Below are 24,110 nucleotides of genomic sequence, written 5' to 3' on the forward strand. Positions count from 1 at the left end.
TCTTGCTTTTCCTTCACAGTGATGGTAACTGACACACTGGACTTGGTGGGGGAGTCAAAACTAGTTTTCACCAATGGGCTTTAACCTGAGCTTGGAGGGTCCCTTTCCTTGTCGATGGGGTGGGAGCTCCAGTTACTGAACTTGTGTCTGGCTTTGAAAGAGTTAGTGAGCTCCTACGGTGCATTTCCACGTTACGCCAGTTAAAAATCAGAGCAGCCTTGTGCTACCCAAGGAAGCAAGGGGAACCTCTCCGCTAGTACAAGACGAACTGGCAGAGGTTGGCGGATTTTGCAGTTGATTCATGAATTGCAGAATAGGGGAAACGCTTCGCAGAACTGATTGGAACAGGAACGGAGGGGCATGGTGGGGAAAGGGCCCTGAAATGAAAGGTTTGCTTGTTGTCTGTGGATTTCCTCAGACACTCAGGCCTCTTGTCGGAGGGATTGGAAGGGAAGTTCAAGTCCTCCTGTACTTGATCGTAGACAGTAAAGGAGAAGGGATCAAACACTGGGATTCCCCAACCCCCAGCACCTCTTGCCTTTCAAGCATAAGCAAAGCCCGAGGCTGTAGGGTCAATTATGAATCTAAATTGTCCCCTGCTTCAGGGGCAGTTACCTGTGAATGTTGGGTGCAGTTGCCCTGGCTTCAATTTTTGTCACAAAAGAAACAAACTGTGGTTGGTAATGAATGCTTTGTTTACACGACATTTACATTGACCTATTCCTGTGGGTGCTTGTAAGAAAAAAATGCTCATAGTCTTTGAAAAATTTCTTTGTCTGGTTTATGGTGGAGTAACTCGAGATGAAGTCTTAACCTTTCAGTCTAAAGCAGTCTCATTGAATTTCGTAGAAAGATCATGATGGTCTTAATTCTTCTAAAGGAGCTGGACCTGAGATCTTACCGTAAGAAATTGGAATTGTACATTTATTTGGGAAACACCCTCCATCCGATACAACAATCATATCTGCTTTACCCTCCTAGGCCTCAAATGAATATTAAATGTCTACATTCTCTGCTGAAGCATTTTTCTAGAGATTTTGGCAATGAGGGAAGGAGGGGTTTGTTTTCTAGAAACTTTTAATTTTTGCTCATTAAATTTCCCTAATTTTTGACCCCTTTGTTATTGCACCAAGAAATCTGAAACCCACGTCCTTGTTTTGGTTTATTTTTAAGGCCACAAGGGGTCAGGCCCTCAGGATTGAGTCTCCTTTGAAAAGTGGCATTTAGTGAGGAAGGCAAGTTGCCTCTTTCTCCTGAGCAGGGATTTCTTTCGCAGCCACTTCTGGATTTTCTTCATTCCTCTTTTGCATACTTTCCAGCGCTAACCTCGTTTCCTGGGATGGGATGGTGCTGTAGAACGTTTGTATTCATTGGCCTGGTTGACCTGGAGTTTTAACTCATTCCTCTCACTGAGTTATCTGGATGCTCTATCGTTGCGAAATGGTGTTTGCAAACATTATTTCCTATTGCGTTGACTTTGGAAGATATGAAGATGAAGAATGAGCTCTGAAGTGGTGAGAATGCTCTCACAGCAGGCCACCTGTCTTGTCCTCTGAAGTAAGCCCAATTATTGTACTTTGCTATTTATCCTGATGTTTTCTGGAAGTCAGCCGTGCATGTATCAGACACAGAACTCCTCCAATCAGATGCTAATCTCTTTCCAGCATTCTAGAGGAGGATGTTGCAGTTAGGTCTATAGAAGTCATTTAAGTTCCACTTCTCATACTACCTGATGGTGCGACTTCTGATTCATCATCTTGAACCTTAGTTTGTCCTTTGGTAGAATGGGTTTTAGATGGTTCCAGGGCACTCTATAAGCGTTCACTTGATAATGGATTGTGAAAACAGAATCCGTTTTCATCTACTTCTTTTTTTTTTTTTTAATTACCAAGTGTCTATGAAAATGCTTCAGTTTAATTTGCTGCCACAAGTGTGTGTGTGTGTGTGTGTGTGTGTGTGAAGTCGCTCAGTCGTGACCGACTCTGCGACCCTGTGGACTGTAGCCCGCCAGGCTCCTCTGTCCATGGGATTCTCCAGGCAAGAGTACTGGAGTGGGTTGCCATACAAGTAACTACATATAACTTTGCTCTAGAATTAGGGGAATGATAATTAGATTGAAAATTTACGGTCTCATGGCCAAGTTAGGATACCATAGAATATGTACAACTAAAAAAGTTGCTTTTAGTGAAATTTAGTCTTAAGTGACAATAAATATTTAGTTTCTTCATCTCACCGTTACTTTTGTGAAAAGCAGACATTTATTGCTAAAGGTATAGAAGAGCTATGTGGAATAAAGGGAAAGACTTTTCTCTTGTAATAGAGCAATAGTTGTGACCCAGACGTCTAGGATTATATTAGAACATCCATTTTTATGACACTCATAATTAATTTTCATCAGTTACATATATTCACAGATGTAGATGACGGCGGCTGAAAGAAGTTGATGCGGTGATTACATGATTTGTAATGAGGCTTTAGAGAAATTCTATTTTACATCTTTTGAGCTTCTTATGCATTCTTACAGAATGACTGTAGTTTTTGCATGAACTGCGTAGTTCAGATCCCTTCAGAGGGCATTATTGTGAAACTTCAAATTTGGCTTTCTGAAATAGAAGAAAGAGAAGGAAATGAGAGGTGGCTTCTATATTTGACCCCTCCGAGGAAAGCGGTGGAGAATATTTTAAGGTGCTCTTCTGGTAACAGGCAGGATTCTGTGCAGGCCTTTTGGACATCTTTTTCCTGTGTTTGTCGAAGCTCACAATCCTGGTATTTTTAAGGGTCCCGAGGTTAAGGGATCATTCGACTTCCAAACATCCTCCTTTTGCTGATGTGGAAACTGAGGGATAGACTGATGGATTTGCTTAAGGTCAGAAAACTGGTTCGGGGATAGTCCTAGAAAGTAAACCTTTTTCTGACTTTCTCTCCCTTGACCTACAATAGTCTATCTTTAATTACAGACACACTTAAAAGCTCTCCAGCCACTGGAAGGTCCTTGTTGATGGTGTTTCTTATAGGATTTCTCTTGGACTCATTTGGGAAGCTGATAAAGACTTTGGAGAAGCTTTGTGGAAAAAAAAAAAAAAAGAAAGCACATACATGCATAATTTGTCATCTAGTTTTAGGAGCTGATGCACAGCCACTACTAAAGGGCATTGTCAGACTTGAGAACTTTTGCTCTCGGGCTTGCATATTTCTTTTCATTGCCAACTAAGTTGGAGGTCCCTGGAGCTGTTGTGTCTGAGTAGGAGTTGTGGGGACCTTTCAGTTTGGCCTCAAGGAATTAATTCACTGAATGAGAAGCTGAATTCAGATGCATTCATGGCAAGCACAAAATGTGTACAAGTAAATGATGTTTTTATATCCCCGTTTCCCAAGCTGTGTTCCTAGACACCTGAGCAAGTTCGCGATCCAGCGGGGAACCTTGGAGGAATGAAAGGTGGAAATTGTGCTTCTCAGGTTTTAAATGTAGAAGCACCGTTTCCCCCACAGGTGTACAGTGGCACCAACAACATTTCTAAAATAGACCACAAAATCACAGTTTTAAAATAAAGCTAAGGCCAACCCTAGGCTAATCTTGAAGTTGGCAATTGTGTCTTCTTGAACTGAGGTTCTACAACTTTCTCTAACACTTCCGTTAGCCCCCGCCCCCCACCCCCACACTTTTCTCAATTCCTCTGAACTTGCTTTCTGGAGAGAGCCCAAGAACCTAATTTGTAAGGAATCCCTAAAGGTTGGGGTTCTGTGTGCTATTTCTAAGGACACTGCAGATTGATTGAGTCCAGTTCAACAAATGACAGTTGCCAGTAGAATCCTTGACCTAAGCCTGCAGAGAATGGCTTGCTAGGAAGGCCCTGCCTGTGAGAGGCCACTGTTGGTCGTCCCCATGACTGTGATATCAGCTTTGGATGGCACAGACTTGGCCAAAACGCATGTTCCCTTTGTTGGAAGACCTGTGGATGTGCCTCCCCAGAACTGTGGCAGTGAGATACCTGCTGCCAATGACCTTGAGTATGCTAAGGTCACACCAAAGGTTGTGCTTGGTAGAGCCTGGCTCCTCTGCTCACGGGTGTCTCGGCAGGCCACGCTCCGGGTACATAAGCTGAGGCCCGCTCTGGTGAGGTGCATCGTTGCAGGCTGCACAGCGTGTGGGTGCCTGAATGGGGGCGACAGCCCAAGCTGTGTGGCCTCTCTCATTTCTCTGACCCCTCCTGCTGCTCCCTCGTGACCGTCATTTTCCCGCCTCTTCAGAGGAACCTCTCTGGCTCAGTGGTCACCGGATGCCCCAGACTCTGGAGCGTGTTTTTGCCTGGATGTGAACACAGGAGTTTGCATTTCCTTGAGCTCAACAACCATCTGGTTTTCCTTCAGAGCTCTTCTGCCCAGTGACCAGGTTCCTCTAATGTGCAAGGACCTCCTCACAATTGCATGGCGTTTGTCCGGTGCCTGACGTCAGGTTGCCTTTATGAGCGCCTTAAGCCTTTCAACCAGTGTCAAATCTCCATTTTACAGATAGGAGTGCAGGCCTCGAGAAGGTCATCTGGTGAGGACGCGGCGGTGTCCGAACCAGGCATTCTGAATGCCGAAGACGGTGCTCCCTCGACAGGACGTTACCACCCTAAAGAGCCAAACAACATGTCTGCCCGTTCACAGTTGTGTGTGAGTTTAATAGCATTCCAGCGTTTGTGCATCGTATCTCTCCACCCCGCCCCCGCTGCTTTCCTTTCTAGACATGTTTTCCAAGGAGAAATTTGGCTCAGAGATGGGATCAGGATGGCCCCATTCATCAGTGTGGTGTGTTGCAGTTCATGCCCTCGAAGAGAGTCAGACCACAACTTAGTGACTGAACAACAGAGACGTTGAACTCCGTCAACTCTTCCGATCAGTTCAAGGGGTGTTAATAACTGTGTCTGTGTAGATTCTGGCTTTCATTCTCTCCAAAAGCTCTTCCCAGAAAAGTGAGGAAGTGAGTTGTATGTGACCTTTGCCCTCAGTGATAGCACCTTGCGGGGTTTGCCCTGTCCTGGGTGTCAGTGAAGCCGTGAGATTGTACAGGAGTGACCACACTAGGTGTCAGGGAACCTATGAGATGGTTCAAAGATCACAGGAGTGATCTTTGCCCCAGGTAAGAAGAAAAAAGGTGTGATCCTGTAGAAATGGGAGACCCACTGGAAGGTTCCACTTCTGACAGAATGAGCCAAGTTTCTAGAGTATAGCACACCACTGCTCTCTACCCTCAGGATCCCTATAGAAAAACAGTGGTTAAAAAATTATGAGCTATGCAGAGCCTAAGACCTGGGTTCGATTCTTGGGTTGGGAGGACCCTCTGGATAAGGGAATGGCAACCCACTCCAGTATTCTTGCCTGGAGAACGCCATGGACAGAGGAGCCTGGACGGCTCTGCGGCCCATGGGGTCTCAAAGAGTTGGACACAATTGAGTGACTACCACAACCACAACCAGCATGTAGAGCTTTTGTGAAAAATTAGGTAAATGCAAAAGATAGGAATATGAAAATAAGTTTCTTCTCTAATCCCCACAATAAGAGCTCACCACTATTGTTGAACTTCAGAAGTTCACCTTTTATAACCAACATGTACACCTCTGTGATTATGTCATTCTGTCTCTGCATATCCAAGAGCCTTCTATAGATATGTTAATTACTGCTTAATTAATAGTAAATAATGAATCTGACACATTTTCTTTCAGTGTCTTGTTTGTGCCAGACACATAGGTGTTGGAGCTTGGGGCATCCAGGAACGAATACAGCAGACTTCCGGCCAGCCTCATCTGTGGGTTTTATAAAGTCAGAGTCCGACTTTAAATGTATTTTTACATGTTGCTTTTTTCTTAACATTATCCCAGAGCATTTTTCTCTCCCTCTAAATAGGAAAAGCCTATTAAAATATTAAAGTAGGATTTTTAATGGCTGCATAGTTCTTTTTAGTAACTCATGGCTATATCCTAGTTGATTTCCATTTTCTTAGTTAACAGATTTAACTTGTTTCCCGTCTTTTATTATACTTGGGCCTGTGATGAATTTCACTGTACTGAGGATTTGTTTTCTTCTTGACTAAGGTCTCTCTCACTTCCTTTCTCCCAACCCCCACCCAGATCCCTTTTGAAGGAATAGCTGTTCTTGAGGTGAGTCTGAGCACCCATTTAGTGAAGTAGCCATCATGAAATGACTGCTTAGATAAACATTTGTAGGTGTTAATTGGTCCTGCAGGGGGTCTTTGAAGCTCCCACAGCTCTGGTCCCTTTGAAGTTTTGTTTTTGCTGGAGCCAAAAACCTCTGTTGTGTCTCTTACTGAGCAGACTTCTTCCTCCCTGCATTCTGCAATCCTTTCCTGGGATCTCAGAATCTGTGGGCCTAACCTGGGTAGGTATCATTTTTTTTAAGTTAATTGTATCAGTCGCTCAAAGTCCCTCATCTTTTTTCTCTTTGGTTGTTGAGTTTATAGTTCTTTGGAGGTGAATTGAGGCAGGTGGCTTTGCCTGTGGGGTGTCCAGGTCAGATCTGGGATTCTAAGTGCAAATGAGGCACTATTCTAAGTGATTTAAATACCAAGTCAGAGGGGAATTGGTTAGGGCTCAGTGCTTTCACTGCTGAGGGCCTGGGTTCAATCCCTGGTCAGGGAACTAAAATCCCACAAGCCTCTCTGTGTGACCAAGAAAAAAAGAAAAACAAAACAAAACAAAACAAAAACGAGAGAAAACAAAGTGAACCAATCTCCTTACGCCCAGTTAGTTAGGCTCTCTTGCATCGTAATTGCTTTGAGCAGCAGTGAGAATTTTGGAAAACGTTGCCTGTCTTGTGTACCTTCTTGACTCCTGCAGAGCCCTTTAGAAGAGTGCACTGACCCCGGACCAGGGAAGTCACTGACCCACACACGTTTCTGGACTAGGTGATGAACCTCCAGCCTCAGTTTCCACATCTGGGTGTGGGGATCACAACCCCTCACCAGGACATTGAAAGGAGGTAGTGCGGGTGCATGCTTCTGATGCCGAACTGGTAAATGCTAATGTGCTCTGCAAGGTGGTGGTGTTTATTAAAAACCATCTTCCTGTCATTTTCTAATCAGCCACAGAGGTTTGTTTTGTTTCATAACTTGGCTCTTTACTAAGCCACAGAAATAACTGCTCACCTCTCTCTTGATGTGTAATCCTCAGGAAATTGTGGTAGGTGCTCTGGAAGGCCACCCATTGTTTCTGTGGGCTGTGGAAAGATGTAGATGGGCATTGGAGCTTGCAGGTGGCCTGGGGCAAGGGTACAAGCAGGTGGAGCGGGCTGTCTCTGGGGCAGTCAGGCACTGCCTTGCCTCCACATCCTCCAAGTTCCCTGGGGCGACTGCTCCAAGAATGCAAGTGGTCACTTTTGCAGGTGACTTTGGCACCCTGATCGGTTGAGGATAACTTTTGGAAGGATACTGCATATGAACGGGTTGGTTCCACAGGCCCTTAGGTTGCTAAGAGCAGAGTACCATTCAGGCCACCTTACGTCACAGGATTTATTGTGAAGGGCACACAGAACAGAAGCTGGACTGGAACTGCTCCAGTGAGTTCTCAGGACCCAGCGCAACAGCCGGGTATCTCCATCTGGACCTTCATCTCTGCCCTGGCTGGCCCCTCTGTCGCTGTGAGTGTCTGCCAACCATGGGCCAGTCTTTCCTAAATTCTCTCATGCAGGCCCTGGATGAAACCAGCCTGATTGGCTGCCCTGGGGATCTTTACTCCTTCGAGGGAGAGCCATTCGTATTAGGCCACGTCTCTGGGTCTGGTGGCGACCTCATCAGTTAAAAGGCTGCCCTGTCAGATTGTCATTCTTAATTGAATTGGTGGCTATCCTTTTGCAAAGAGCAGCCTAAAGTTGCTTCCTGAAACAGGGGTGTGTGGTTAGGGGAAGTTGGCTGTGGTAAACACTGTTGAAGCCATATCCTGTTGGCACTGACAGATTTGAGCCTGGTTGATGATGATGATAGCATTCTTGAGAGCGTACCGTGTGCTGGGTAATGGGCGGTATCTTCTTGAATCTTTATGTCCACCCAAGCAGGAAGATATGCATTTGAGATGCAGAGCGAAGTTCAGAGAATCTTTATAAGTGACTTGCCTAAGTGCACACAGCAGGGATATCAACCAGAATGCCATCGGCATTCTGCGCCTGCGTTCTTCACGTTGGCGTCTATTGCTTCTGCACAGCTGGAGCTGATGTCATAAAGACCACACACACGTCAACAATAGCGTGATTGATTTATAGAGCATCACTCGTGTTTCTCACCTAGAATTTATTTCATCTTACTGAAGAAGAGACAGTTCTAACCAGCTTGGTAATCTGGTTTCTTAGCCCACAGCAGATTCAAAGCAATCAATTTAAAGAGAGAGCGATTCTTGGGAAGGCAGGTCTGGGAAGAAGGGACAGCTGGCAACCCAAATAGAAGGAAGCAGGCCAGGAAGTGATAACACCCAGAAGAAGTAAAGAAGCCCTGAATTTTTTTTAAAATTTATTTTTATGAGAGTGTAGTTGTTTTACAAAGTTGTGTTAGTTTCTGCTGTACAGCAAAGTGAATCAGCCACACATGTACATATTTTCCCTCTGTTTTGGATTTCCTTGTTATTTATGTCACCACAGAGCCTTGAGTAAAGTTCCCTGTGCTCTACAGTAGGTTCTCATTAGTTACGAATTTTATACATAGTATCAGTGCTAGTCTCCCAATTCATCCCACTCTCCCTTTTCCCTCTTGCTACCTGTACATATGTTTGTCTCTACATCTGTGTCTCTAGTTTTGCTTTGCACCTAAGTTCATCTGTATTGTTTTTCTAGATTCCATATGTAAGTGATATTATACAGTATTTGTTTTTCTTTCTTACTTCACTCTATATGACGGTCTCAAGGTCCATCCACATCTCTGCAAATTACACAATTTCGCTCCTTTCTATGGCTAATATTCTATTATATATATATGTACCACATCTTCTTATCCATTCAAGAAGCCCTGCAATTTAAGCCCGGCTAGCCCAGAGCCTGAGCGTGTCCTACAGATACCCCATAAGTATGCCTGTGAGTCTTGCCCCCGGGCACTGTGGTGGTCACACCGGCCAGAGCCTCTGTAAATATCAGATAAACTATGCCATGGCATAGTGCTGACCACAAGCCATCACTTGTGTACAGTGGCCTTTGTTTAAGAAAGTTGGAGAACATGTAATGAGTTTTATAGCTTTTTTTTTTAACCCCTGTGGTGAAAATAAAAATATTTTGGTGGCCCTAAAAAGAAGCTCTCCATTTGAAAGCTTATCTATTAATACTAAGCTCAGCAAGTTCCCCAAGGGCTCGGGGTACAAGGGGTGTCCTTGGGGTTTGTATCAAAGTTCTGGTATTTGTTGCTAACTCAGATTTCTGGGGTTTTATGATACATATCAGTACTGTAATGAGAAATACGAAGTTTTCTCGTATTGCTGTGTGGGCCTGTGATGCTAGCTATTCTTGATTGACTAGTCTTCCAAGTGACGTGGGCCCTGGGCTCAGGTAAAGAGCTGCCCCCGGTGTGGAGTGTGGAGGCTAGGAATTAGAGAGAGAATGTGCCCATCAAGGGATGAAGAGCCGCTTGTCTAGAGCTTAGAGGCTGCCCTGGATGGTGCGTTGGGGCACATGTCCTGCTTTCTCCCCTTTTCTAGGGGAGTCCAGCATGGGAACGGATGGGTGGAAATCTGGAATGGATTTCACACATCCTGCATATATGCTGGCATCCTGACAGACTGGTGGAAAGCAGCCACAGCAGCACTGGTAACGGAGGACCATGCCACCATGTCCTGGGGTTTGCCTTGGGGGCTTCTCGTGGTTCATCCATACAGTGTGGTGGGGGTGGGGCTGGGGTTGGTACAGCTCCCGCTGCCGCTCTGTCCTCAGGCTCTTAGTGAAGTCTCCTTCCTCCTCTTCCTCCCTTTCCCCGCATACCCTCCTCTCTCTTTCTTGGAAAGCTGTCCCCTGCTCCATTCATTTCTTCCGGAGTCACTTCCTTGATGCCCCAGACTTGTCACAGTCCCCTGTTTTGGGCTCTTGTAGACCTGTTCTACCTGGCACGGCTGTATTTTTTTCCATTTGTTTAACTATCTGTTTTTCTCTCTCTGCAGTAATTGTATAGGCCCTGAGGGGAGGATTCAGGTTAGTTTTCCACTGAACTTACTCAGCTGATACTTACTGAGCACCTGCTGTTTTCCAGGCACTGGGGATTCAACAGTGAACCAAACAGACACACATTCCTGCCCCACGATGGCCCCAGTCTAACGATTGGAGACTGATAGCCATGTCTATTGTGGCCTATGTTAGAAAGCTTTGGATCCTGGGAAGAAAACAACCCATGGAAAGGGGTGAAGACATTGGCTCTCAGGCTGGGGAGCTTCTGGAAACGGGGCCCAGGTCCTCCTTCTGGCCAATCCGACTTTTGGGGGATGAAGTTCAGGTGTTTAGAAATGCTCACCACGTGATGTGGATGCACAGTGAGGATGGGAGGGGACATTTGCAGTAAATGTGGGGGCAGGAAGGCCCTGTTGGTGTTGAGCTCAATCACTGATGTATCTTCACAGCCTAGCACTGTGCCTGACCCACCCACACTGGGCACTCAGTTTTTGTTGGGTAAGTGAAAAAGAGAAATTACATTTATTTAAACAAGTTATGTTTATTTGTAAATTTAAAATTTTAACTTATTTAGTATTCATTTAGTTTACAAGTATTTAATTACATTTCTTTAACGTTTATTTATTTGATTACTGTGTTTAATCAAAATTCTGCTAACCATTGATTTGATGTATGTGTCTGTAGGTGTCCCTGTCTTTGGTTTACAGCCCAGGAATCCCCGTGTTTTCCCCAAGTGCATCATTTACTAATTCATCCAGTTTCTTTTTATTTCCAAAGGGGATATTTCTCCCAATAACCTTTTTCTGCCCCTCCACAGTAGTTTCCTTTCTTTCTTTTTCTTTTTTGTTCTTGTTCTGTTGAATAAGCTATCGGTGAAACCAAATTAAAATGAACTGACAGGCTTTACTATGTAATGTGAATCTAAGGAATTTATTGCTACAGGAGAAACCATTATGGTGTTTTTGTCATTTAATTTTAACAGTCTGTAGATATTGGGACTTTCTGTCCCCCCTTAATTGCAATTTTTCTCCCAAATGGTAGGTCGAATATAACTTTTGGCTTTCATTTCCTGCTCAGGTTACATCCCAACTCTGTTAACTGATATTGAAGCGTTGCCCCAGAGTATATAGTAACACAGTGCTTAATTGAGCTATCAGGCTTCTAATGAATTCATATTGAGATTTATCATTTAATTAAAAAGCAAAGGGGAAAAAAGCAGAGGGAAGGTATTCCATTGTTTCTCCCATTGGCCTCCATTTCCTGCATGTAAAAATCTGCTGACTTGTTTGTGTTAGCTTGTGGAATTGTTCGGATATTGCGTAGAAGTATTCAAGGTGTGTAGATCAGAAAGAAGACACTGGATCACACTTACTTGGCTTCTTAGTAGGTCTTAAATAAGGATTCTGGTTTGGTGGCCATCATAGACACTTGATTAAATATGAATTATGTTTTATGTTTTTACAAAGCTTGGGAAGGTCATTTTCTAAAATGATTTCTAGGTCTGTATATCTGAAGCAATCTGAAAATCTAATCAGAACGGATCTAATACCGAGATGCTTCAGCTTTACTGAGCAACAGAGAATAAATTTTTCTTGAAGACATCATTTCTTAAATGCCGCACACTCCTTTAAAATTCACACTGCATTAAAAAAGCTACCTTTAAGCAACACCTTTTATGATAACTGCATTTTTAAGCATTGCAAGTGTAATGTTGCAAAACTGTAAGTGTAGGGTCGTCAGTCTTTTATTGATTCAGAGACTGGAAATGTATAATATGCTCTGTATTTAGATTGTAGAGCTATATTACATGTTTTATAAAAAACTGAACAGTATTCTATATGAAGATAAAATTTAAGTACCTAAATGTTTAGTAAAGTTCAGAGAAGGAGTAGTATTTTCCTCCACTTATTTTAGACTTAGCCACCTCTAAGGAGTGACCCAAGTAGGGTAAAAGAGAATGCTGCTGCTGCTGCTATGTTGCTTCAGTTGTGTCCAACTCTGTGCAGCCCCATAGATGGCAGCCCACCAGGCTCCCCCGTCCTTGGGATTCTCCAGTGGGTTGCCATTTCCTTCTCCAATGTATGAAAGTGAAAAATGAAAGTGGAGTCGCTTAGTCATGTCTGACTCTTAGAGACCCCATGAACTGCAGCCTACCAGGCTCCTCCGTCCATGGGATTTTCCAGGCAAGAGTACTGGAGTGGGTTTTCATTGACTTCTCTAAAAAGAGAATAACAAGGACGAAATATCAAAAGGGACCTTTTTGAAAAATTGAGATATAATTGACATATAACATTGTGTTTTAGGTGTACATCATAATGATTTTACGTATACATATGTATGTATATATCACATATATTGCCAAATGATGATATATATAGATATATTGTAGAATATTATATGTATATGTACTGTGCCAGGCTCCTCTGTCCATGGAATTCTCCAGGCAAGAATAGTGAAGTGGGTAGCTAGCTGTTCCCTTCTCCAGGGGATCTTCCCAATGCAGGGATTGAACCTGGGTCTCCTACATTGCAGGCATATTCTTTATCGTCTGAGCTACCAGGGAAGTCCACCTATATATTAGCAATATGCATACGTTGTGAAATGGTTACTACAGTAAGTTTAGTTAACGTCCATCACCATACATTTTTACAAATTTTTTTCTTGTGCTGAGAAATTTTAAGACTTACACTTAAAGAGCTTTCAAACATATGTTACAGTGTTGTTAACTCTAGATACCATGCGATACATTATATCCCCAGGACCATTTATCTTAAAACTGCAAGTTTGTACTTTTTGACCACATTTTTATTCATAAGTGGTATTCATATGGTATGACTATCATATGGTATTTGTCTTTTTCTGACTTATTTCACCTGGCATAATACCCTCAAGATCTATGTTGTCCCAAATGGCAAGATCTCCCTCTTTCTTAAGGCTGAATAATCTTCCATTGTGTATATGGACCACATTTCCTTTATCTGTTCTTAGGTTGTTTCTATGTCTTGGCTACTGTAAATGATACTGTCAAAATAAATCTAAAGTTTTTATGAAAATAAGCTCAGAAATTGAGTACTCTTAAGTTCCGAGTATTAAGTAGATATTCCAGGGGTGTTGTGACACTTTGGGCCTCTCTGAGCCCTCAGGTTTCCCTTTACTGGTTTTCTTGCCCGAGTCCTGTGAGTTTGGCCCTGATTGGAGCTGTCACTTCTGTCTGTATACACATCTGTATGTCTTTGCATCTGTCTCTTCATCTGAGGAGAGGAGCTTGGTGTCAGTCATGCTATCGTGGTGTTAGTTTTATCTGGAAGGAGGAGAAATAAGATCATTGGCGTGATCTTAAAGATCTGATGTAACTCTTGTGTTATATAGATAAGGAAGTAGAGATCCAGGGAAGTTGGGCAACTTGTCCCAGGTCATGTGCCTGGTTATGGCAGAATAGGGAATGGAGCACCTGTCTCTTGACTTCCAGGAATGTGACCGTATGGCACGGAGGTCATGCACTTGGGCTTTGGAAACCAGGGGCTTGAATGGTGGTTGGTTCTGCCACCAGCCACGAAACCCTGGGCGTCTTCTTCCCTCCCATTTCTTCATTTATAACATGCGGATGATAATAACTCCTACTTCATAGGGTTGTGACTATGAGGACTAAGTGAATATTATGCGTAAGATGCTTAGAACAGTGCCTACGCAGTAAGCGATCAGTAACCATTGTTACTGTCGTTAATCTTCCTGTGCCATTAAATCACGTTTGTCTTGTACAGTTTCCGATTTACCGCTTGTGTCTATTTATCATCCCTTCCATTTCTTCCATTGGCTCTGTTTATAGCTCAGTCTAACTGTAACCTGCAATGTGGCACAGTAGCTTGCTCGTCATATAGAAGTTCAAGGTGGTTTGGCAAGTGCCCAGAATTCCAACCACCTGTTGTAACTGTTGCCAAAATACAACAGATTTTCATTTCCCAGAAGTTGTTTCACCAAGGATGCAGATCATTAATATGACTTAATGTCTTATAATTGTTTTTTCTTTTGCAAATCTACACATCATGTTTCCCACCCATTCTGTGAAGCTGAGCAATGACATGAATCTTTTTGTTCCTGCCTCTTTTTTTTCTTATTTAAACTTTTTATTTCTTCTTGGAGTATAGCTGATTAACAATGTTCTGATAGTTTCAAGTGCACAGCAAAATGATCCAGTCATACGTATACGCGTATCCATCCTCCCCCAACCCCCGCTTCCATCCATTGTTCCTGCTTTTTTGAAAAAGCAGTAAAACAGTGGCAGACTTGCCAGTGGCATCACCTGAAATGACTTTCTGAGCTAAACCTGCTTGAGACAGAGAAGATAATACTATTTTTTTTCTTTTTTCTTTTCTCTCAATTCAAGTAGATGAAGGCGCAGTCCCCTCATGATGGGGTACTTAGCAAATCAGGAAGCGATAACAGTGAATAACTTTCTACGTTCCCAAATTTGCATGATAGTTAACAATTGATGGCTTTTCTTTAGGAAGGCATTATCAGCTGCAGCAGGAACCAGACCTCTGGACCCTTTCTGCGTGCTAAGTTAAAGCAGTGCTGTACCTACCCTTGATGATAAACTTGTAATTTCAGTCAGGGTGAACACTGGAGAGGAAATTTTAGCCTGTGTTCTGAAGATCTGGGAGGGTTCAGACACATCGTAATTTATATTTTCATTCTTTCTCTCGAGAGACACAGCTGCAGTTATGAACAAACACGTGGTAGGAGCTGTTCTGAAATAATCATTTCTGCCACCAAATCCAGATGTGATCTGATTCCTACTTCATTCCATACTGAAACGGGCCTGACTGTGTGATTAAGATGTACCACACAGGCCACACCTTATCCCTTGGCACTTTATTACATCCTCCTGCCCCCAAAAGAACAGGATCATATCCTTGTTGTAAATCACAGAATCCTGTAGAGTGTTCTTTAACATCAGCTTTTGCAAAAGAGACTCTAGGGACAGTTCATTAAGTGTAAGTGGGACCTTCCGCCGTAATCTCAAACGTGATAGTACTTGGCTGCAGAGAATAAGCAGGTGTGTATTTTATTCATAATAGCGACTCTAATCTTGTGTTTGTTTGTATGTGGAGGAAATATTCAAAATCATTTTTTTTCCTGGGAATATTATTGGGTCAGTGTTGCCTATTGTTTTCTACCAAGAATCAGGGACGTTTTTTTTTGTCCCCCTTTCCTTGTCCCACAGTTCGATCATCTCTTCCCCACAAAATAAAAACTGCTTTTCTTTCTCCCAGTAAGCTGACTTGCAGATTTAGGTAGTAGTAGAGATAAAAGGATCATTTTGTATTTCCAGGTAACTCATTTAATTAGATGAGGTGAACTAATTGGATTTTTTGACATGTCTTTTAACATCTAAGATACTCGCTTTGGAATTCCCAGGTCCAGCAGCTTTCTCAGTCTGCTCCTTGGTTTAGGACTGGTGTAAGATCTGTCATTTGAATTCCCCTTGAGGGGGTAGAAAAGTGGCTGAGTGATTTTTCAGATAGTGGAGCATAAATCAACAGACCCAGGGCATTCCTTGGTTATCACCAGGCTCATCAGCAGAAGCCTGGATTAAGCATGGCTCTGTCCACACACAGCAGGTGAGGTGGTAACCTAAGGGGCTGTTTCCATCACGTGTGGACAGACTCTCTGAAGCTTCCTCACCACTGTTTCCTCACCCGGTATAATTTTAGAGGTCTGCAAGCTTTGGGGGACTTCCTTATGTCCTGTCATTCAGGGCCTGGGGAAGTTCCGGAATTTAGATTGGGGCAGTTTTAAACCTTAACATCATTCTACTGTTCATTGTGATTATTTAGGTTTTGTCTCCCTAGATACCTATTTTGTCTCTCTAGGTGTATACCTGGGTAAAGCTGGTTCCTTTTCCTTTGTACCCCCAGAGTTCACCCCCCACTTCAGTAGCTGACTTGGTAGGTACTTAGTTAAATCTTACAGCATTTGATTAGCCCATTGAAGTCCTTTCTTTGCTCTAGAAATTCCAGAACCCAAACAGATGAAGGTAAGATTATGGTATATATATTGGAATTTTTCATCTTTTAAAAAAATATTGTTTTTTAGTTTAATTTTTCTTTAGTATCTATCTTTTTCAAATACAGATCAAGGGGGCCAAAAAATTTACTGGGATCCAAGTACATAGAACCTCATTTCATGGTGGAAGAGTAACCGTAATAGGCTATCTCTCTACCATTTGCCTCCAGATATCTTTGGATCACAAAGTTATTTGGAGGTTTCATACTTTGTATTCTACTTGGACTTAAGTAAGACTTAAATCATAAGTTTTATCTTTAGACTTGTGTATTTGTTTTTCATCTGTTTTCCTAGTATTAACACAGTGCTGAGCATATAGTAGCTCCTCTAGAAATATTTGTCCAATGAGTATCTTTTGGCCATGGTGACCTATAAATGTGGAAAGAAAGACTTCTGGAACTTAGTAGAATTCTTTCATTTTGTTTGGAATAAGCAACCTGAAGGGGATATTGAATAGAAAAAGTAGGTTTAGAAGAATCCCCCCTCCTTTGCCTGCCCCCCCACATTGGGTTCAGTATAGTTGTTAGTTGCTCAGTTGTGTCCAACTCTTGGTGACCCCGTGGACTGTAGCTGCCAGATTCCTCTGTCCATGGAATTCTGCAGGCAAGAATACTAGAGTGGGTAGCCATTCCTTTCACCAGGGGATCTTCCTGACCCAGGGATCGAACTGGGCCTCCTGCCTGCAGGTGGATTCTTTACCAGGCGAGCCACAAGGGAAGCCCTATGAAGTTAGAGATTCACCAAAATCAGATGATGATTTGCAGCTTTGAAATAACTTGTGTCTCTGACTGTCATTTTAGCTATGAGTAGGTTCCCGGTCATAATTCTGTAATATCCTGAAAAGCCTGCTTTATGGCCCTTGAGCTGCACTGTGTTGTCTAAGGCCTCGGTTCTTGGCCAGGTACAGTTTCTATTGCTTCAAAGTTCGCTTCCTCCCGGAGGGCAGGCCAAGAGAGAGCAGTCCTTGTAGGGAAGTGTGGTGGGCTTTCCTGACAGCTCCGCAAGAGAAGCAGCCTCTGCTCACTCCTTTGCTGTTTCTATTGCCCTCTCCCAGGAAGGGACCAACCATGCTGCTGGGACCAGAATCTCCAGCCCCACTGTCTGCTAATGAATGGGGCACTGCCTACCGTGCTGAGCCAACCACTCTTGGTGCCGTCAGCCTTTCTGGACTCTAATTCCATCTCAGAGACTGTACACAGAAGGCCCAGGGATGCAGTTCTGTGGCCTCACGCACCCCGGGCGGTTTCCTGCAGGCGGGCTTTCAGCTTCCAGGGTTCGTCTCTAGGCTACTTCATTCTTTTCTTCCAGGCCTTCCATTGCCACTCACTTCTCTGCAGAGCAGCTCCTGTCACCTCCCACTGCCTTTTGACAAGGATGGGTTTTACACACCTCTTTTTTCCTGGGTCCTCTTTGGCTGTTAACCAGGGACTGTCAGAGGCATTTCTTTGTGGCTGTTCACGAAAACCCTCCCTCTAGTCTGAGTCACCCACCCTACTCTCTGCTGCTTCTTTTTAATTCTTTAGTTCGTCTTTTTTTAGTAACCCTCCCTCCCTCCTGTGAGGGTTGTGTGCACATGTGTACACACACACACACACACACACACACACACACACTCTCTCTCTCTCTCTCTCTTTCTCTCTCTCTTCCTGTTCCCTAATTCCCTTATCCTACATCACCCCTCTTATTGCCATTCAAATCAAGCTGTTCTAACTCTTAAGGGTTCTTATCTCAGAAGCTGGAGTTTACATTTAACTTTTAAGATAGAGCCACCCAAGGGTACAGCGTAAACCACAATCCAATGAGTGTTTGAGAAAAAAAAGTTTTTAATTACGATTGCAGAACTAATATTTGAGCACTGTTCAAAGTTCAGATGCTACAGAAAGTGAAACTTACCTGTAATGCACCCATATATCATCTTGAACTGTTGATAGTATCTATCCTGTTTTTGAGGCACATAGCATATTATTTATTTTCTTGAAAATAGGATTATTTTACACACAGAGACACACACACACACACACACAATCTCCTCCTTGGTAATTTTTTTTTAATCACTGCATTATACATCAAGTACTGTTCCATGTCAGTACATAGAAATCTCTCCCTTGTTTTAACAGCTATATGCTATTCCATTGTGAACATAATTCTTTTGATTAGGTTACAGCAGAGTATCAAGTATGGCATTTGAATCCTGATCTTAGTCTGTCTTCCTGTATATTTAGCCTCCATTCTTGGTCCAGGAAAAAGAGGTACACTAAGTATACTTCTAGCAAAATGAATGTTTTTTGTGGGGGGCTGGGATAACTAGTTTAGTAGTTTAAGCGGTGTATTTTTTTCAATCGCCTACACCTGATTAAAGATCTGTTTTAAAGGTTAAAAAGCCTTAGGATTTTAATTGCTTTTTAAAATACAAAAAATAATGCACAGTTTAGTGTGTCCATTTAACTAAAGGACCAAATTCTGTTAACTGAAAAAACGTAAGTCTATGTACAGGAATAAAGAAATGTTTTCACAGAAACTGGGACTACTCTGAGATTCAGAATTGCAGACAGTGAAATTTGGGGTGTGGCCCCTTAAATAAATGTAATTTGGAAAAGGTTTTGAGCACTACTTCACATAGTACTTTCAAAATGTCTGTTTATTTTCTCTCTTGGCACAAGTGAGTACAAATCATAACTGGTTAGATGATATCAAAAGTCTGAGACTAGGGTAGGGAGTGGGTCTTCCTCTGATTTGATCAAAAGTAAACAAAGCAAAAGCAAATGGAAAAAAAAGTTAAATGTTTCTCATTGTGGGACTAAAATGCTGCATGCTGAGTTTTCACTTTCTGATTAGAACTGACAGTTGAATAGATATGATTTATGTCTTTGGGGTCAGGAAGAAACGGTCAAATTTCGTGTGGCTGTTCTTTTCTCTGTCTCCCCCCTTCTTTTCCCCCTTAAGCATGACTGTATTAATCAGATAGCAGCCAGTGTGTGACATGTCCTTCTGCGGTGTTTGCAGACTAAGTCAGAGCCACGCCAAAAATCACTTTGCATTTTTCTGATGGAGCAGAAATGAACCTGTTTCATTCCATCTCAACAGCTTTACCCACGTGGGTCAGAGCAGACCTGCCTGATTTCAAGGAGGAGAGTAATGTGGGGTATGGTTTAGTACAGGTGCCATTAAAAGACTACCCCTACCCCCCTCACCTCCAGGTTTTATGTTTCCATGAATATTGGCCTTAATTTACCCCAAACAAGCCTAGGAATGACCTTGTTCTAGTATTGCTTGCTGATTTCAGCTCCTGAGTAGGAAGCCTGGGAGTGTTTTCTTTCTCAGCTCATCTAGGAGGGGGGAGCGGGGTCTTCTGCAGTTACTTTGTGATACATTTACTTTCTACCTGCTGGCTTCAAACAGTATTAATTTTTATGTGCTCCTTGTGCATTGTGTTTAATTAAAAGCAGTTCTATTCACAGAGGTACTTGTAAGATTTTTTTTTTCTCCCTGAAATGAATAAAACAAATAGGCATCTGGTATTTGTTTTGTATAACACAATCCCCATAAAATGAAGAGTAATAAAACATAATTATCTATAAAGGCTTGTTTTATAAGCCTGAGAATGGGCTTGTTTCTACCAGCTTTTAAAATTCTGCTCATACTATAAAGAATCCCTTTTGTACATTAATATATAACAATAATAACAACAAAAACTCCCCAATTACATGCATGAATCCAGCCTATTTTTTTCCTATTATGGCGTAAATGACAAAGGTTTATCATCACATCCTCTCTAGGTAAACATGTTAGGCTAAAAAAGGGGAAATATTTACTTCCTGTTCAATATTCTGTTCAATTGGGATAGCTCCATTTATGAAATTTCCCCGTAATTAAAGAAACAATTTTATATCAGGTGTTGATTTTTTGGAGGGGTAGGTCACAGACCACTCTATATATTCTAAAACCTTCCTTTCTAAAAAGCACACATCAAACTTTTGTATACATTTTGATAGGATTTTCAGATCTTCTGATCCTTGGTTAAAGATTCCTGCCAATGCCTGATAATTGTTTTGAAAACCATAGTTATAATCTGAAGCTAAGGTATTAGCTTTAATATATGAATATCTGATGATGGAAATTTGCTCACTGGTTTAGTAGCACTGGATTTAATTTTGGGGTTGGGCTTCTTTTGGGAAATGGAGAGTACTCCTGTCTGAGGGGGAAAAAAAACCCCTCAGATTGTGGAAAGTATAAAAATTATTAATTCAGAGGTGGATCTGTTGTCATATTGGATGGTAGTGCCTACATCCCTGGGGGCTCCTGTTCCCAAGACCATTTTTATTGTTCCTATCCAGTGCTGGGTGCGAGCCTTGAAGTGGTGAATTCATCCTCTGAGGTTGTGTGTCCATTGCTGCAAGAATAAAAGAAGCAGTAACAAAATCATGCAGTGCAGTACTTCACAGTGACAGTTTTATGTGGTTGTGTGATGTTGCAGAGCCTTGTATGTGATATCGACCCCTTTCTCTTGAATCAAAGCCCAGGGTTTTATCGGAGAAGGGAGGCTTCAGAAATTACTGAGTCTACCACAAAGGTAAGCCCCTAAATAGTTATCCCATTCTGTCTATTATTAAACTAATTGCTTACAGGAAGTAATAAAGTGCATATATCTATTATATAGTATATATACTTACGTCCAGTTTGAGTAATGATGTCTAATTTTAGACTTCTAACCCTTTCTCACCTTATCTTTTGGCATTGAAATTATACTAAAACATTCATATTATTGTGAGTGTAGATGAATTCAATAAGGTTAATACTTGGTTTCTCTCTTGTCATCTATTAGAAAACAAATAGCTTTAAATAAGAGGATTAGTTCCTTATCCAAAGTGGGGAGGTTGGATATTCCACTTCTAGATCGGCAGTTACTTTGCGTGCTTACTTGAAATACTATTTTTGAACATACTTGGCAACTTAAAGTACCCAATTAAAAAGCTCTGTGGAAAGAGGAAGTCTGGGGATATGTAATTAGTCCTTAGGATTCAGAGCATTTCCTTTATGTGTGGAAGGCCGTAATATGAAATCACTGGACACAATAGCTTTATGCCAGGAACTCAGAATAGAAGGCATTTTCAGGATGGGTTATTTTTGTACTCTGGGTCTTAAAATGGTTTATCCAAGGAGACTTCCAATTCCATAAAAATACTGATGCTGTGAAAAAAACCTGGTTTTGTGCTTTCACCAAATTTTAGGTAGTTGACAACCATAACCAGACATTTAATGAGCAAGACATAACATTATACAAGCATTGCTGGCATTCTTACACTCTTTATTTTAGTTGATTGACAGCCTTATCCCTCCCACCTTGTATTTTGTTTTATTCTTAAAGGGATAAAGGTTGGGTTCCAGAAAATTGGCCCGATATGGTGCTGTTCCTTACCAAAACAGTGAGGTCTCCCTGGGTAAAGTCAAGTGAGCGGTATAGTCTGAGATTATTTATAGTGTTTACAATAGGCCCAAAACACTAAGCACTTAATAGCTTTCCTTATTTACAAGTCAGATTCATCTAAGGGATATTATTCTTTATTTTTCCGCTGCTTGAAATGTCCCTTTAAAATAGATTATCGGGGGAATACACAGTGACAGAATTCGTTGGTGGTGAAAATGCAGGACAGATAATCATTTTATTTTTAAATGCTCTGCAATGGAAAAGGTCCATTTTGTCTAAGTAAAAACACCACTTTTTGTCTAAGTGAAGTCACATACATACACGAGTAACATAGAATGGATAAGTATATGTGAGAATGTGGCTTTCAGTTCCCAATTATATAATAGATGCCTTCCATTAAAGTTTGCAGTAAGTGAATGTCTATTAAGCAAATTATTTTTCCCCACTGATTTCTATTGTAGAAATGGTGTTGTCTTTCACTAGGCTGTGAATGTGCTATGTTCTCTAGTAAGAATACTAAGAGAAAGGAAGGAAGGAAGGGAGGGAGGAAGAGGAAGGGAGGGAAGAAGGAAGGAAGAAGACAAGAGAAAGTGAGAAGAGAGAAAAACGTCTTCAATACCATAAATCTAAAGGAAACCTAGACTTTTCAATGAAGCTTCTGTTGGATGCTCAAAGTATAGCCTGCCATAGTGTCATAGTTAAGGTATGGTGTATGACTTTAATAGCAAAATGGGGACACACAATAATGTCCAAATTCTGAAGGTGTTACCCCTTTTCTTCACCCTTCCTCCCATTGTTCCCTTTGGAGAAGCAATGTCACCAAGGAAGCTTATGGATTATTTGAACAGCCTCGGCATCCTTGTCTCCATACTGTATAATCTTGACCTCCAAGTATTGTTTTGTTAACTTGAAGATATAAGTTGAACATTACTCACCTCTTTCGAAACCATTTTCTCCTAACCCTTCACCAATTTGTTAGAAGATATTTGCATGAGAAGTGCTAGTGGGTGATACCTAATACCTAGTGATTGAAACATCCGCACTTTGTTAGCAATAAAGTTTCATCCTAGTTCCTTTCAATTTACATCTATTGTGGTGCATTATGGATTGTAGAAGGCCCTGTGCTTTGGACTCCCAGCGCAAATACCTGACCTGGATTAAACACCAAGAATGTATCATCAGGAGGGAACTATGCTTAACTCACACTTACCCTTGCAAAGGCTTCACTTGGTATGTATTGGTCAGTCTCTATTTTACAGGATGGTGAGGCTTAGAGTTGTCAAATGACTTGCCCAGAATCACTCAAAGAATAAGACAGAGTTAGCATTTGACCCCAGCTCAGATTGGGCTCAGGTACCTGGAAAATGCTTAACTTATACCATGCCTTGGATCTCAGCCTGGGTTGTGCTTTCAGAGTCATCCAGGGACTATTTTAAAACATTGCTATGCAAGGACTCAGCATCTCAAGGAATGGGGTTCTGGGTGTCTCTGTCTTGAAGGTTTCACCAATGACCCTGATGCTCCGTCAGGCAACCTTGACAATGGCTGAATTCTGTGACATGCCCAGTTTAGTTTCTTGCTTGTTTGTAGAACTGCTGAACAAAGATCTGATGCCCACAGTCTTTGAGCCTATGATTGGGTTAGGAAGATGGATGTGCACACAGCCAAGCCTGAGGAAGATGCCGTGTAGCAAGTACAGAGGTAGTTCCTAATCTGGTCAAGCTGCTTTAACAAAATTCTACAGCCTGGGTAGCTTACAAGCATACATTTGTTTCTCATAGTTGTGGCGGTGGAAATCTGGGATCAGGGTACAAACATGATTAGCTTCTGGTGAAAGCCCTCTTCTGGGGGCAAACTGACCCCTTCTTGCTGTGTCCTCACATGGTGTAGGGGGGGAAAGAGAGATCTGTCTGGTGTCCCTTTTATAAGGGCACTAATCCCACTCATGAGAGCCCCACCCTCCTGACCTAATAACTGACTCTCCTCCCCAAAGGTCCCACCTCCTAATTCTATCCCCTTAGTGGTTAGGTTTCAATATATGGATTTTGGGGAACACAAACATTCAGACTGTAGCAGGTAGGACAGAGGGCTTTGTAGTAACTCTGATGAGAGGACTTACAGTGGGTCAGGTAGCATCTGGAACATGGTCACTTCAGACCATAACATAAACAGAATAAGACCTGTTTATTCTAGCTCAGTAGAGTTAGAATCTTTATTCTCTAAACCCTATAATTTCCTTGGTTTAGGTTCTCATCAAGGTTCCCAGGCAGGGATTTGGAGTCTTCCCCACTGAGTTTGTCTGGCAAAGCTTGGGTTATAAAACCATTCATTTGTACATTTCTTTGATTCTCCCCTCCCCGCCGCCACCCCCCGCCCTGCAAACTGACAGGTATGTTCTGCCAGGTCCACTTTAATGGGGTTATTAGGTCAGAGATAATTTGGACTTCCCTGATGGCTCAGAGTTTAAAGCTTCTGCCTGCAATGCAGGAGA

General features: G+C 42.2%; 1 protein-coding gene across 1 annotated transcript in view; it reads left to right on the forward strand.

Moving 5' to 3' along the window:
* Positions 1 to 24,110, forward strand: part of EXT1 (exostosin glycosyltransferase 1) — a 316,914-nt gene that overhangs the window by 2,500 nt on the left and 290,304 nt on the right. The gene's annotated exons all lie outside the window — the stretch shown is intronic.

This window comes from Oryx dammah, unplaced genomic scaffold (genome assembly GCF_014754425.2).
Source record: "Oryx dammah isolate SB20612 unplaced genomic scaffold, SCBI_Odam_1.1 HiC_scaffold_19, whole genome shotgun sequence".
NCBI classification, from domain to species: Eukaryota; Metazoa; Chordata; class Mammalia; order Artiodactyla; family Bovidae; genus Oryx; species Oryx dammah.